Source organism: Thermobia domestica, chromosome 17 (genome assembly GCF_964235325.1).
Source record: "Thermobia domestica chromosome 17, izTheDome1.hap1.1, whole genome shotgun sequence".
In the NCBI taxonomy this organism is placed as follows: Eukaryota; Metazoa; Arthropoda; class Insecta; order Zygentoma; family Lepismatidae; genus Thermobia; species Thermobia domestica.
This window is the reverse complement of record NC_137470.1, coordinates 9,999,918-10,016,677: the sequence shown is the minus strand read 5'-3', so window position 1 is coordinate 10,016,677 and position 16,760 is coordinate 9,999,918. Positions and strand designations below refer to the sequence as shown.

Here is a 16,760-nt window from a genome sequence, read left to right as displayed (position 1 = left end):
TCTTGTAGCGGTCAATTAAAAATCTTGCAAACCCATCTTTTTATTTTATCTTATTGTTTACATAGTACAACTTTCTGAAAGCAAGAAAGATATCTCCACCCATGCAGTACTGCAATCTGGTGGACAAATAGTGAAACTCCTCATTAAAAACGTGTATTTTGGCGCGCTTCTTCTCCCCGTCCAAAAGAATCCATCGTTTCGGAAGCGGCGAAACTAGTTTTTTTCTTTATGTCAGTGGGAGAGCGATAGCAGGTAATAAGCAAGACAACCCAGAAAGTTACACATGGTTTGACTCTTTGCAAGATGAAAAAAGTGTTGTATGTCCCTTTCAAGACTATGTTTACATTTAGAAATAGTGTAGGGTTGCAAGATTTTTCAATGACAGCTACAAGATTCTTGCAGCATGGAAACCTAGCTTAAGGTTTATGCCAACAAGCCCACGACTAGGCGTATCTTGAAGGAGAAAGTTGAGTGCCGTTTATGCAAAGCGATCATGGAAATTTTCAACAAAAGTGTGTGTATATGCCAGCAAAGCCATGGAGGACATTTATACAATATGCTATTCCATATATAACTCTATACTGTATACTTTATGAATCAATTTTTAAAAAGCAACAATTTTAAATTACAAACCTGTATTTTCTATCAAAGTTACTTCTTGTGTGAATTTTGAGAGTAACTACCCAAATTAAAAGATATGTTACACAATAGCTTGTGTCAAACTTATTCGATTTTAGTGCAATAAGGCGTGTAGGATTTTCCTAAGCCTTCCCTATCATCTCCACTGCTTGGATTTGAAATGTACCAATAATTGCAGAAGAAATTTCTCTCTCTCTGAATATATATACTCGGAGACCCCATCTTCTCTTTGCATGTACACTGAGAAAAATCCATTATCCGGACAGCGGTATATTGTACAAATACAAGGATTCGTTATGTTTACTAAGGAAATCTGTACGGAGCGTACTTTATCCATATGCTACACAGCTACTGCCTTTAACGCGCTTGGATGTTATATCATGTCGCTGCAGGATGTCTGATATCTAACAATCTTCCGTATTTTATATACGTATACGTATGTTAAATACTTCAGCTATATGTTATATACGTCCATCTGTGTGTGAGGTCCTGACCGCCTATAGACACCTCTTTCTTGCACCATAGATGACGTCATGAAACAACTGTCGTATGCTTGCGAGCTGGTTTATAAACGAGGTTGTTTACAAACGGAAAAGAATAGCGGAAGGAAAGAAAAGCCTGGGTAAGTGCAATAGTAAATTATCACTTTAGTTAAATATTCCATTAATTATATATTCCTTTAGTATAACTTGCTTTAATATAGTACTAAACAAGTAATGTGATTTATGACCACAATTCTTACTATTGTAACTCGTTAATGGTTGAGGAGAAAGAAATGTGTTAATCTGAATTTTGAGAAATCTTTGAATATTAATGTTCTGTAACTTTTTACATTTCAAGGTACGCAAAATGAATGTTATGTGTTTATTCTTTCCTTTTTATATGTGACGGTTTATTACTTGATGGAGATTTACTACAGGACTGCTTAACATAATTGCTAAGAAACCGTTTTCAGCGCGAACATTTTCTTGTGTAGTGAAGATTTAGGATTTAGATTTCTGGGCTTTCGGCATCAATGACCTTGTTAGCCCGTCACATGTGAGTTATGACGTCCCTCGGTGAGCACACTATCCGAGGAAAGGGAAGGAAGCAAACGGCCTGGGACCTATATGTTGGGTACTACCCGGCATTTGCCTGGTATGAAATGAGGAAAACCCAAGAAAGCCTCATTCAGGATGTCTGGACTTAAAAGCTTTTGATACTTTTTCGACCGAGTGCCCCTACCGGAATTGAACCTGGGTCCGCTCGTACCGAAGGCGAGAGCGTTAGCAACTACGCTACGCGGAGCCACTTGTGTCTAGGAAACCTATTTTTACTAGGATATTTGCAACAAAATTTATTTCCTTTCTTTCTTTATTTTTCTTTTTCTTTTTGTTTTTTAACAATAAAACAAAACATATTTTACAGCCTCACTGAAATTTAAAAACAGCACTCAGGGAGAGCTCACGTTTAAGATTCTTTTTGTTTTGTTTTGTTTTGTTTTGTTTTGCTTGTTATGTTCTCTAGTTAACTAATGTTTGAGTTCCTGAGAATTACATTATTATTATTATTGTTTCATAATTTTCGAACCAAAAATTAGATGTTTTTCTTTTTTTCCTTGTGTTGACGTCATTGTGGCAAGTTGGGATGTTTGTATCGTACCTTGGCATTAATTTGGTTACTAGCACATAGTTTCAAGGTCATAAGTTGTAGGCCGCTTGAAACAGCTATTACACAGTTGAGTGTCAGACGTTTGACTTGCAGCTTTCGTTACAGCGTCTAAATTGCAGTATTGGATTGCGTCCAGCTTCTATGGCTGGTAAAAAAGTTATATCGCTTTCGTAATATGGTAAGAAATACAATGTAACAGTTAGGTATAGTATATATGACTAGTTTAATTAGTCGGAAATTACTCTGTTTCCTTGTCTTATTCTTTCGATTATGTTTAAGTACTGTGTCTTCATAGTATTGTTTCACTATTTCTAGAAGGAATTAAGTATTAACGAAGTAAAGAATAAGCAGAAGCCCACTTTGACGTTTACTATTTCTCATACTTCATTGAGAATGTTTTGATCCCCAATTGCGCAAACTTCTAATATGTATCTGTGTTTCTTTTTGTTGTTGTTGTTGTTGTTCTAGTATGTATGTGTGTTTCTTTTTGTTGTTGTTGCTTACACTGCTATAGATATGAGCTCCTTCATGGCTAAGCGGTTAGCGTACGCGCCTTTGGTGTGGGAAACCCGCGTTCGATTCCCGGCGGGAGTGGTTCGGAGTCCATGTTAATCAGTAAGTCCACGTCTCATACAGCCTCGTTGCAGAAAAAGATATTAAAATCAACTCAGCACTGCTTTACAGATGGAGTTGTTTGATTCAGGGTTCGAATGAAGCTTTTTACGGGAAGCAGGCACGTAGCCAAGGGGTGGGTCCAGACCCCCCCCCCCCCTTCGGATCCAGAAATGAAAAATATTAAGGAAAGATGAAACAGAAAGAAACAGATGAATCAGCCTCAAAAATATAAAGCTACAATAAGCGTTTTGGTTACTCTTTCTTACGAGGAGCTTTGTGTGGAGGAAACGGGAGGGGGGGGGGCGGATCAAGTTGAAATTGGATATTATTATAACGGAACATTCCGAATTCCATCTAGCTCCATGTTAACCGTATGCAGCGGCGCAAATCTGTCTTCAACATTGGGAGGGACGGGTAAGACAGTTCTCATAATTTTTTTAAGGATGTTCAAATTATGAAGTTGAAAAACAATGCTGCGGAGGATCAGGGGAGAAGAGTTGTCTTCAAAATTGTGAGGTGGGCAGATTTAAGGCTTATTCTGGGGTGGGGACATCAATTTCATCTTACTTTCCTTTGTGGCAATCGGACACAAATCATCACATTTCTCTCCAAAAAACGCATTTCAAATCGGATTATTGAGGGGAAAGTCCCCCCCCCAGTTCTAAGATTGGAGGGGACATGTCCTCATCCCCCCGGGACTTGCGCCAGTAACCCTATGGACTACAAATGACGATCGATAAACCGGTTCTTTCAGATAGCCTGTCAGAACTTAAGCAATGCCCAGAATTACCAATAATATGAACCATTTTGAATTTCGCGGCAACACTAATCCATTTTATAGGATGTCTTTACTCCAGAAAGAGATCTCGTTGCTATCCTTGACGGCATTGAACTAAGATAAGAGAAATAGAAAGAAGACGAGAAGAACCGAGTTCGAATGACCTTGGAAGACTATGTCTTTGTCAATACTTTTTTCTATTCTTTTACGCAAGATTTCTTCATAATTCTTTAATTAAAATACTTACTAACATATCCTCATTTTATTGTCCTAACAAATCAATATGGATATGTTGTCAGTAAAATAGTTTAGATTGATCGAACCCCTGGTGTGATAACCACAGTATTTCGTCACAGACCTCCCGTATTGCGAAATCGTGGCTACGTGCCTGCGGGGAGGGGGCGACTTTTCAGATATACAATCCAAGCCTTTTATTTCTCAGTGATGCAAGATATAATATATAGTATATAATATGTAAAATATGAAATGAGGGAACATATTTTCCCGGCAAGGGAGAAATTCTTTGGCGAGTTGGGGAAATTACTTGACGAGAGGAAAAATCTTCATCCTCCCGTTGATTCAAATCTTGATCGAAGATCATGCGAGTAGGATTCCATATTATGCTGTAGGTGTAGGTAGTACACAGTCTTGGCGCTGAATAGGACGCTAAGCTTCAAGCCAACCACATGTCTGTAATAACCTATTGCGATTGAATGGTAATGTAACGTAATGTACGATATGTGCATTTTCTAGATGCCATAAAATTATAATTTTAATTGAACATTCCACGATTATATACTTCAGGTTAAAGGAGTTTGATGATTAATTGAAGTGAATAATCGAGGCAGTGATTCTCAATCTTCTTGACTTACGACACACTTTAGTAAACCCCAATGACATCGATATATTTGTTTAGATTTTGGATTGCTTTCCAACAAGTCGAGCCGCGCCAAAGCTGTAGGCTTACTAAGTTAAGTGAACTGATCCTAATCTAAATCCATTGTTTTCGGGGGCGCAGAAATGGACAGTGACACTTCCGATACTATTTAAATCAAAATTCAGCCAAGCAACTTGGGGAGGGAAAGAGGGGAGACGGATCTTACAAATGATCGAAAATAACCGATATGAGAGAGCGTTTCGTAATAGTAAAAAAAGTGACTGACTAACGTAACATACATGTATTACTGGTTTTCTTATTTTCACCCAACGAAGCAGGTAATTAACGCTAGTACTAGGTATGTGTAGACTAAATGAGGTGATTTGCTTCGTGACCCTTCGAACAATGTACGAAGCGGATGCAAGCAGTTAGTACATGGAGTTAGCTTACCTAAATTTAGATTTCGCTTTCCGAAATCTTAATGGATGTATTAAGTGATTTCGTTACTTACACTCTTAATCTCTAAATACAAGGATTCAAAACACATTTTCGATTCCAAACTATGACTCTGCTAGACAAAGAAAGCATAGTCCAGTGTATGTTTTACTTCATTTTCATATACGTGCTCGTAGGTTTTCTCGGGGACTTGGTTTCCTCCCACTTTCTCATTTCACCAAATATTCCATAATCATTAACTTGCTTTAATCACCGACTCCCTTAGCCTAACAGCATAATAGTGGGACATTAAACTCAAAGACTTTATTTTTATTTTCAAGTAATTACTTTTCTCTCCCTTATTTATTTTTAATTTAATTTCTCTTTCAATTTCCCTCTTTTAGGAACATCAACATAATTTACAATTCTTTCTCATTATAATAACACTATTAAAAGTCCCATATGCAGCTCACCACGTTGGAACCCAGCGGAAACAGATGAACAACGAATATTGTCGAAAATATGCATTGCTTACAGCGGCGTAGCGAGCATTACAAGATTGGGAGGGGGATGAAACTTGAAATTGCCAAGTCTTGATTTTTATCTTAAAAAAATGTCAAGTCTTGATAAAAAAAAAAATGCCAAGTGTTTCGAAAATCTTACAAACCCTATGAAAAACTATTACAGCAACCTTATTTTCATATTCGTTCCATTCCATGCCCCCCGTCTGAGACACGAATAAGATCAGGCCTTGTTCCGCTCTCGAGTCCAATTTAACATCTAACCTCAGGATCATTATCATCACCCACGAAGCACAACTGTTAATTTGATAACTCATGGCTATGTTAGGTAACCTCCGCCAGCTAATCTTCACGAGAACCTTTAAAGTTACAATCAGTTGTAGAAATGCATTTAAAAACGTAGAATAAGGTAGGTTATATTTACTGTTTGTGATGTAGAAGTGCCTAATTTACATATTAAACATTCAATTGAGGGGTTCAGTGAGAGACCAGGCTAACTTACATCCAGGTCAAGATTGAGATTTTGACGGAACAGCATACTAATGTCATTAATTGACCTTTGCCTCAACCACTTGTCTGTGTGGCTTGTCCTGAGACAGGGGCGGATCCAGGGAGGGTCTATCTCCCCCAAGAAGAGGAAACTTTGTGTATTTTAATATAAAATAAAACCCACCCAGAGTTGAATCTCTTAAAAGTAGCTCTATCTTGTAAGTAGTGGCATTACAACCCACCGCCCCCCAGTAGTCCATCCTGGATCCACCCCTGTTGTATACTAAACCAAACTATGAATATCAGTCGTATCCTTTGAAACGTGCTGTTTTCATTTGTTTCCTTTTCTTTCAGAAAGTTAAAATTGTCAGTTAGCCTAGTCTCTCGCTAAACTGTCAATTGTGACAAAACACACCAATAATTGTTGATGCCAACTAAAACATACATATCCAAAGCCTACAAAATATATCACATTATTTAAGTTTTTTTCTTTCTTTTTTTTTTTTTTTTCAAAATTGCTTGCAATGTTTTTCTTCGTGCCAAGCATCCGAATGTCATCTTGAATTCTGACCTCATTTCACTACAATTCTTTGAAGTGTAAGACTGCGCAGCTTTTTTTCCCCTCTCTCTCGCTCTCTTCAGTCCTTCAGTCTCCCACACTTTGATTTCATGATTTCGCACTCTGATGAAAAGTATTAAACACCAAAATGGAAAAGTACTAATATATAACCTCTCTTTTAGTAGCCCCTCCAACCACACGCCCGGGGCACGTGCCTTGCTTGCTCGCCCATAGCTCTGTGAGCTATATAAGTAAAATACAATGCGCGCGCATATGTAAACTTGGTGCCAGCTTTGATTCTCGCTGAGAGAGTATACATATAATGTTGGTTCGAATTCCATCAAAACCATAGGCTCATTTTTGTGTAACCTTGGTACTGAAGAAGACAGTAGACTTCAACAAATATTCCTGTCGGGCCTCGATGGCTCAGTGGTAGAGCGTTCACCTCTGGTGTTTGGGGTCTTTGGTTTGATCCCAGCTCGCGCCAAGTAAACTTTGTGGTGGACAAACACCGTGTGAGTGGGTTTTCTCGGGGTTCTCCCGTTTCCTCCCACTTTCTTCATTCCACCATTTCATTCATTATATCATCATCAGCGTCTCCTTTAGCCTAGCCGGTATACCCGTCATTATTGATACAACTATTATATACAGGATGCATCAGAAGTCCCTTGTCATCCTTTCTGAAAACTACAGGGATGTAGTTACATTGATTGCGAGATAAGAGATACACATTAGGCCCAGAGGGATACTTTCGGATTACATCACGCGGACGGTCGCCATCTTAGATTCGAAATTGTAATACGGACGATAAGTGGGTAGTGTGATACATGGCCATGCACTAAAATGTTCTGAGGATGTCAAATATGCAATCAGATATCATGTAACTTATTCTGGTGAAATGTTATTGGCAGTGAACCAAGTGAGACTATATGTAGTGGTATGTCATACCCTTCTTTTTTTTTTCCAGTGATAGAGACATACCGTTTCTGGTTTTTTAGTGATCAAGATAAACCTTCACGGAAGAATAAATGCTAAATACCATTAATAAATCCCTTTTTTATACGTATTGACGAATAGCTTTGCACATAAAAAGATTTTATTTCTTATGTAGATTCTAAGTTGACAATACTGACATTTTTACCTTTTTCTACCTTTTGTTTGTAAAATGAGGTGTTTTCAAAGAAGTTCATCTAGTTTATATTTTGATGTGCCGTATTGAATTGTTTCTTTCGTATGTATGTATGTGTCGTCTTGTCTGAATTCTTATAAGCGTCGTATTTTGAGCATGGGCGGATTTAGGGGATTGCTGTGGGGGCAGATCTTACGGGAGTTTGAAATACCCCTCATTCGAGTGTGTGGTCCAGGAGTTTTCCCGCTGGAAATTGTTAATATTGAAAGTCGGTTTTTGAGCACTTTCGTGTATAATTCTCTGATACAAGGTAAGGGCTATTTTTATTTATTTTTTTCCAGAAAGTTGTTCACGATGGATGGATCAGTCTCTCCGTTTTTTCTCCGTAACTAAAAGAAGCTTTCCAGTGGTTTTCAGACATTATGTAAATAGAAATGCAATCTTGTAGGCTTCACACCTCACTGCATTTGAACATTTAGATAGCCGATATGTCGAGTCAAAATCGTAATAAAACACGCCGCCTCTGATTTTTCCCACTTCGAACACATTTCCCTGTTATAGTCAGGGGTAAAAGCGAGGGGGAACGCGGGGGACGCAGTTCCCCACCTCGAAAAATATGTAGGACGTCCCCCAGATCCTAAAATGGTACAATGGGCAGAGATAGGCAGGAGGAACGGCGTGGAGTGATGCCGCTACCTACCGTCCCCCCACCTTTTCAGGTCCACTTTTACCCCTGGTTATAGTATATGTTCTACATGTTCCTACTGAGCAATAAACATTTGCAGAAGCTTCTTCCAATTGCTGTGGACACAAAGTAGGATATAGGGTCAAATTTGTGCACAGACGATGGCGATACTTTGTTCTAGATGATAAAAATTATGAATATTTACTGCACAAACCATAGCCTTAACTTTTCCACTTAGCTAGAAATTGTACAGCGTTAGGTCCGGTGATCGAGCAGCCATTCAACTGCCTCTCGTCGATCAACCCATGTTCTAGAAAATTGTTCAAGTAGTGACGCAATACGAATCCATAATGAAGAAAGCGCCATGGTGTTGAAAAAACTGCGAGAATGTACCATCCTCGGGCATCGCAGCTCGCAATATCTATCCCTGTACGAGCGTGAGGTATTATTCCGCAGTTAATTTTATGGAATGAAAAAGTGACTGATTAGACGTATTCCTCATTTGTCTGCCAACAACATAATTAATTTTCTTTGCGCTGGTCATGTTGGAGGGGTCTTGCACGCGGGGTTGTCAGGTGACCAATTGTGCATGTTCTGCCTATTAACCTTCCCATTTACGTAGAGGTCAGCTTCATCTGAAAAGAGTATTTGCATAAAAATGTTAACCATAATTACTCACTGCACTTGGCGATCAACATCGTTCTCGTGGAGATGTTGCTTCATTTGCACCTTGTACGGATGCACTTATACACGCGCAGACCCTATGACTCAACCCACATTGCATTAATAAATGACGTGTGCTCCTCTGGGGCCACATCCAGAAAGAAATCAGCACTGCCGTAGGCGTTGCTTCATCTGTAGCTCTCTACGATCGTCCGCTACGACGTATGTTCACGAATGTGCCCGTCTCCTCAAATTTAGTTAATTACTGTGACACTGCAACATGTAACACAGTCACATTGTGGATGATTCTGTTTGCAATCGGTAACCACTGTACAGGCACTCCTCCCGCTCCACAGTTTGAATATTTCGATGCATTCCTCACGAGCTAACGGTATGGTTCTACATCTAGAAGAAAGAGGTAAATACAACGTTCAATTGGCAATAACTTTTCACCAAATTAAGCTCCATGGAATCTGATTGCATATTTGACATACTGAGAAAATTCTAGCCTGTGGCCATATATATATCACATTACCCACCAGTTTATAACAAACAAATTTAATCCAAAATGGCGGCCGTCTGTGAGAGTATTTCCAAACGGCCTAATGTGTATCACCCATCTCACATTCAATTAAACTACACCCGTGTAGAATTTAGAAAGGAACTTCGTATGATGTATACAGGGTGTTTCGAAAGTCCTCTGACGTTACAACAAAACGTAAGAGGAAAAACCATTTCTAAATATGTTGTTTTCATTCTAAAGTGAACACTTTTTAAATCGGAGGAGCCGTTTGGGCTGTACTCTTTATGCGCCCAATGTGGAATGAAAATGCAATGTTACCATTTACCTGGACCCACAACATATGTGAATGAAGTTACTGTTTGAAATGGGGGCTAGCCATCGACATGTTAGCGTAAAAATCAGTAACTTCATTCACTTATGTTGTGGGTCCAGGTAAATGGCAACGTTGCATTTTCATTTAACATTGGACGCATAAAGAGTGTACAGCCAAACGGCTCATCCGATTTTGAAAATTCCTTCAACTTACATTGGAAACATCATATTTGGAGACGGTTTCCCAATTACATTTTGTTGTAACTCTGATAATAATCGAGTTACTTAATGTCAGGGGACTTTTGAGACACCCTATATATCTTATGGAATATATGTTTGATGTCCCTATAACTGTAGTATAATTTAGTTTGTTTAAATTTACAAGTTATTACAAGTAGATTCTGACTTACATGCGTAAGAGTTTGTATGTAACTAACTAATGAATTCTATTTCATGAAATTTACATTGAAATATTTAACACAAAATCTTTTATATTCATGCTTAACTTAGCGACTTGGCTTTGGACTGCAACTGATTATTGTACCCCATTATTGCTTGAGAAGAAAACCGATGTCCGAATCTTCATTTGGAGAAACCAAAGAACTATTGGAATGCTGAGGATTGCAATCATTAATTTCTACACTTCAAGGTGCGTAAATTATATCTAGGTATATTCTGTGTTTATTGTTATAATTACTATTACTATTATTGGGTTTAGAATCAATCAAGTACTTCATGATATTTTAGAGGGATCAAGATGGCTGCCAGATAGATAAATATTTGAGCGTCAGGCCCTTATTTCTTTTCAATTTTATATTTAATCACTGTCTATTTCCCCCCCCCTCATTATTCCACCAAATCGTATTCCAAGATCATCAATTTTCAATACTCATTTGTGACTGTCAGCATACATAGCATAACCGTAGAAAGTAAAACAAAGATTTATTTTTATTTTTCGTTTTCATGTCTTTTCTCCATAGCTGTGAAAAATAACGCCTTCAACATCATAAATTTGTATGCTACTTGCCTGCTTTCGAGCACAGTAATCAACTATTTGGACATTACGAAGCAAAGCAGGTCTACGTTGCAGTTAGCATACTTTTGAAAGGATGTGACATAATGATATTGGTGTTGCGATGTTCAGCCTAAACAGTGCAAGTAAATAAATCTGTAACAATTGTATTGGTGTTTAGCTTACATGTCCTCCAGACGGGCCAATTTTTTTTTTTTTTTTTTTTTTTTTTTTTTTTTACATCTTGTTACTTCTACTCTATATGAGGGGTCGCGGTAGCTCAGTGGTGGAGCGTTCACCTCTGGTGCTTGGGGTCCTGGGTTCGATCCCAATCCCCGCCAAGTGAACTTTGTGGTGGACAAACACCGTGTGCGTGGGTTTTCTCGGGGTTGTCCCGTTTCCTCCCACTTTCTTCATTCCACCATTTCATTCATTACTCATCATCACCGTCTCCTTTAGCCTAACCGGCATAATCGTGGGACGTAAAACTCAAAGATTTCATTTCATTTCTACTCTATATGAAGTATATTCTGAGGTTGTGTTTTTGGGGACGTGGTAGCTCAGTGATGGAGCGTTCACCTCTCCTGCGTGGAGTTCCTGGATCGATCCCAGCACGTGCCAAATGGGCTTTGTGTTGGACAAACACTGTGTGTGGTTTTCTCGGGGTTTTCCCGTTTTCTCTCACAGTTTTCCTTCTACTATTTCATTCATTCTCATGATTATATTCTCCTTTAGCATACCCGGCAAAATCGTGGAACGTAAAACTCAAAGATTTCATTTCATATAAACTTTGGTGCAAAGTAACCCCATAGATGAAGATATTTTGCACCACATACAAAAAAGTATGTTCAATATACTAACATAATGTTTGTCTGCAATGTTTTCTCTCCTGTATTTATACATTTCACTTTTTACACAAAACTGCATGTGTAACGAATTTTTGTTACGAAATTCGAGACGAGACATAGCTCTTCCAATAGAAACAGATACAGTTTTCGAGACGAGACAACTTTCGCGACACCTTTGCGAGAGGTGACAGTCTCAAATCATTTCTCGTGCGTACCCCTAGCCCATATCGTGCGTTATCAAAAAGCATGTTAATGAGAAATAACAACATGTAAATACAATATAGGTAGTTAAAAACATTTTTGTTTTCATTCTTCACTAATGCATTATTATTAACCTCAGTATTTTATTGTCCATTCTTAATCTTAAGGTGATATATAATTAAGTTTTGAATTCGGTTAACTTATTTTGTTTCTCAAATTGTATTAAAAATGTATGTACAAACATGTTTATTTTCATTCTTGAGTGCTTAAAGTCACTATAGTTATTAAACATAGTAATTAATATTGTACTCTTAACGTTAAAATAATATACAGTTAACTTTTGAATTCAGTTAACATTTTTCTTACTGAAATTGCTTTAAAAAGTATGTAAAAACTTTTTTATTTTCTTTCTTGAGTGCCAAAAGTGATGCACAGTTATTAAGATTAGTACTTTATACTCTATTCTTAATTTTAAACTGATAAACAGTGCGTTTCTGAATAAATTCTGTCAAGTTATTTGAGTAACGAACACTGGTACAAAACCCTAACTACCACTGGAACATTTCGATTTTGAGATGACTACTACCGGTGCAATACAAGGGATTTTAAAATATTGTTTTTCCTTCAACGGCTATTCGATTTTGAATTCTGACTACATGGTCATATATAGGAAGGATCAGTGTCTCTTTCCAACTATGGTACAGCTCCGACCGATTCACGGTGCTCACAGAAGAGACAAAAGAGTATGTTTTCAACCTTAAAGTAACGACCACTGGTGTTTTTACCCTGGTATGCAAAAGTAAGTGGGTACCCCAATGGGGTAGAGGGGTACTATGCGGTACCTAATTTCTGCATTTTAGATATATGGAAATACATGTGTCTAAAATGTAAAGAACTGATATTTGTTTACCGAAAACTGCAACTCGGTAAGCCTTACGGATACCGAGACATGGGAAAATAAAGAGCGATACGATATGTATGTGGGGCTTGCATACTTGAAGGTACAATTTGGAAAATGAATTCAAATATGACTAACGGCTATCAAGATATTGTCAAATAAAGAGAGGACCAATACAGGTATGGGATTTTCGTATTAGATGATAAAATTTCCGAAACCGGTCATGGAAAGTTAATAAACACCAGTAGCAATTCCATCTTCAAGTAATTAGATATTTCCATGGGGTGTTAGAACATCTTACAGTCTACCAAGATTAAATTTTAAAAGCTTTTGAAAATATAACTTGACATTTGTAAAGAGTATTAGAAATATGTATTTACCTAAAATTTGCAGCTAGTACATCTAACATATAGAGAAACACCGTGAAATAAAAGAGTATGAGATGTTGAAACTTCGGAAAAATTATTGGTCCCAACAAAATTAAAATAAGATGGTATTTCTATGGGTTAAGTAAGTACCTCAGTACAATTTCGATGGAAAGATTAGTTCTAGGTTTTCTTCAGGCAGTTCCAAAGGTTCATCGAGCTGTGTAAAAGAGTGAAAATTCCCTGTGAATATCTAATATAGTAACCAAAATATAACGAGTCATTTATTTTATGACGTAAAAATAGAGATCTTTAAGGATTTGTACTTCTGGGTCTTTGCTATAAGAAAGAAATTCAAAAACCTACTGTATATACCTTAATATGCAATTAAATCAGTGAGGACACAGTAACTTCGTGGTGGGGTGTGTACCTAGTATGTTTTGCAGAAACTACACTGGAGTATTCTCTTAATCCACAGAGATACGATCACACTTAACTGCCCATTTAATTTTAAAATGAAATTAAGGCAAGTGAATGTTGATGATAGAATTGATGGAGTGTAAAGGTGGGAGGAAAGGAGTACACCGAGAATACCCACGAATACAATGTCGACTACAAACTGACTTGGACACGGATCAAACCAGGGACCCAATACACCAAAGGTACGCACTCTACCACTAAGCCACCGTGCCTCCACCCATTTAATTGTCTATTAAGGTGTATACGGTAGTTTTCTGAAATTTCTTCTTCTTACAGCAAAGACTCAACAGTACAAATCCATGTGGGTCTCCATTTTTACGACCTCGTAAAATACATAATTACTTATATCTCGGTTGCTATATTAGATATTGACAAAGAATTTTCATTCTTTTTGTACGCTAGGAATTATCACGCTTGGATTTACCCGAAGAAAACTTCGAGCTGAATTAATCTTTCGATCGGAATTGCCCTGACGAGTGTGAGGTACTCACTTAACCCATATAAGTACCATCTTATTTAACTTTTATTAAGATCAAAAGTTGTTTTATGAAATTTCAAGATCTAATACCCTTTTATTTCACGGTGTCTCTCTAGCTGTAAGATGTACTGGCTGGAAGTTTTGGGTAACTCTATTCTCTTTTCTAATACTCTTTACAAATGTCAAATTATATTTTCCAAAGCTTTTATAACCTAATCTTTTTAGACCCATGATGTTCTAAAACCCCATGGAAATACCCAGTTACTTTAGGATGAAATTGCTACTGGTGCTTATTCAGATTTCATGATCGATTTCGGAAATTTCACCACCTAACACGAAAACCCCATAACTGTGTGGGTCCTCCCTTTATTTGACAATATCTTGATAGCCATTAGTCATATTTTCATTAATTTTCTAAACTACTGTCAAGTATGGAAGCCCCACATACCTATGGTGTTCCTATTTATTTCACCATATTTCGGTAACTGTTAAACATACCGACTTGCGGTTTCGGTAAACACACACCTGTAACGTTCTTTATAAGTTTATTAAGATATATTTTAGAATGTTTAGAAATGGGAGGTCTGCGAATGCCATAGTACCCGAAAACCCCCATAAGGACGTGTGTGTAGTTTATTGAATTGAAACTACTTTTGAGGTTGTTGATAGCCCTCAGTAATTACGTTTTCGAAACTGCACAATCTAGTACGCAAAACTCACACTTCTATGGTGTTGTCCTTTATTTTCCCATACTTCGGTATCCATAAGGCTTACCGAGTTGCGGTTTTCTGTACTAAACAGATATCAGTTCTTTACATTTTAGAGACATATATTTCCACATATCTAAAAATGCAGACATATTAGGTACCCCATGGTACCTCGAACGCCAGTGGGTACCCACTTACTTTTGCATAGTAATACATTTCGAGTTGTTCAGCATCAACAAACACTTTTTTTTAATTCATCATTTTTCTACCAGAAACCCAAAAGTCCATACCTGACCGAACAGATTTTGTCCATTTAATCTAAAAAATGTTAAATATTTTAAAATGTAACATTTTAAATATTTTTGGATTTTTGTTTCAGGTATTTCATGTATCAAAACAAAACCAGGATTCTGCATGAAAGACAGCGAAAAGAAGCAGTGTAATTTGTGGCTAAAAGCACGTCCTTTCTGAAGACAGACCCGATTGTATTTACATTCTTTTGTACAAATATGTAACCTTAATAAATATACTGCTCCGCAAATTATTTCTTTCTTCCATAAATTAGAATAAATGTATGTCTGTTTAAAGAAAATGTTTGTTAGTTAAAGGTCTTTTCAACTCTTTTTCTCTGTAAATAAGAACATTATACCTTGCAACATTTTTTTTTATCATTGTGCAATTCCGATTGGATAAAGTAAATCTGCACGAAGCACTATTATTTCAGTCATACATTAATAACTAATGTATTGTTCTGTGAATAAGGCAATGGTATAGTGAATATGTTTTAACATAAAATCTGTAACTCAGCTTTTCAGTAGTCAACTTTATTGAGAATCCGAAGAAAGAAAGAAAAAATGTTGGACTTAACGAATTTCAAAATTATTTTTGTTCGAATTCTGGACTAATCCAAATTATCCAGAGAAATCATTTATGTTGCTCTCTACAGATGTATCCTTTCTCCAAATCGTATGAAAAGGAGACTTCATACATCGCTATATTTTGTATGTACTATGTTTCGTATTTATTTAATCACTTTGTACCTTTCTCTAGTGTTGACAAGGCCGCAAGTGTCAATCGAATAATTTAGTGTTTCACTCATGTAACCTTGTGACTAACGTACGTCCTGTCGGTATATATATGTTACTGGGTTCGGTTAGCGACAAACAATTTTTAGTGTTAAACAAATACAAAAATCTACACGCAATGAGATACGATGATCTCTGCCTCATAGACAATACCAAGCAACTAACGGTACTGAGTGTGGTTGAGTTTACTAGTGGTATTATCTGGCTAAAATCAATGTTCCGAGAGCTATACTTCTTTTTGTGCTCTGAATGCAAACTTTGATATAACCGTTTTAAATTATTGTACATCTATCTATCTATCTATCTATCTATCTATATATATATATATATATATATATATATATATATATATATATATATATATATATATATATATATATATATATATATGTATATAATTGTAAACTAGAAACTTCCGAGTAATTCTGAGAATCATCGCTCTTTCTTTAAATAATGTATGAGACTATTACACTGCTCGTTACTTAAAATGTTGAACTAAGAAGGATACATCCAGGAAAGTCCAAATTTGCAGAATGTGTAGAGCAGGGAAGGATAAATATGTTTGGTCGATGGCTGCACAGCTTCTCATACCTGTGAACTCCGCCAGCTACAGTTGATGAGCTGTGGCATTGGATCGTAAGACGCATGGCTTACCATACCAGAAGAGAACATCCTCTCGATGTCTCGCTGTGTTACAGTCGTTCTGGTTGTCAATGTTGGGTCAGTTCTGCTCTGCTATCACCACGTTGTCACACAGCGAATACAGCGGTAAGTTTAACCCTTAACGTAGCAAGCCTAAGTCGTCAAAGTT

General features: G+C 37.1%; 1 long non-coding RNA gene across 1 annotated transcript; it reads left to right on the top strand.

Annotated features, from left to right (window-relative positions):
- Positions 1-2,328: 2,328 nt before the first annotated feature.
- LOC145673777 (uncharacterized) lies at positions 2,329-15,396 on the top strand. Its single transcript, XR_014128808.1, has 3 exons — positions 2,329-2,467; positions 10,386-10,524; positions 15,244-15,396. It is a non-coding gene; the product is annotated as an uncharacterized LOC145673777 (long non-coding RNA).
- Positions 15,397-16,760: the final 1,364 nt, after the last annotated feature.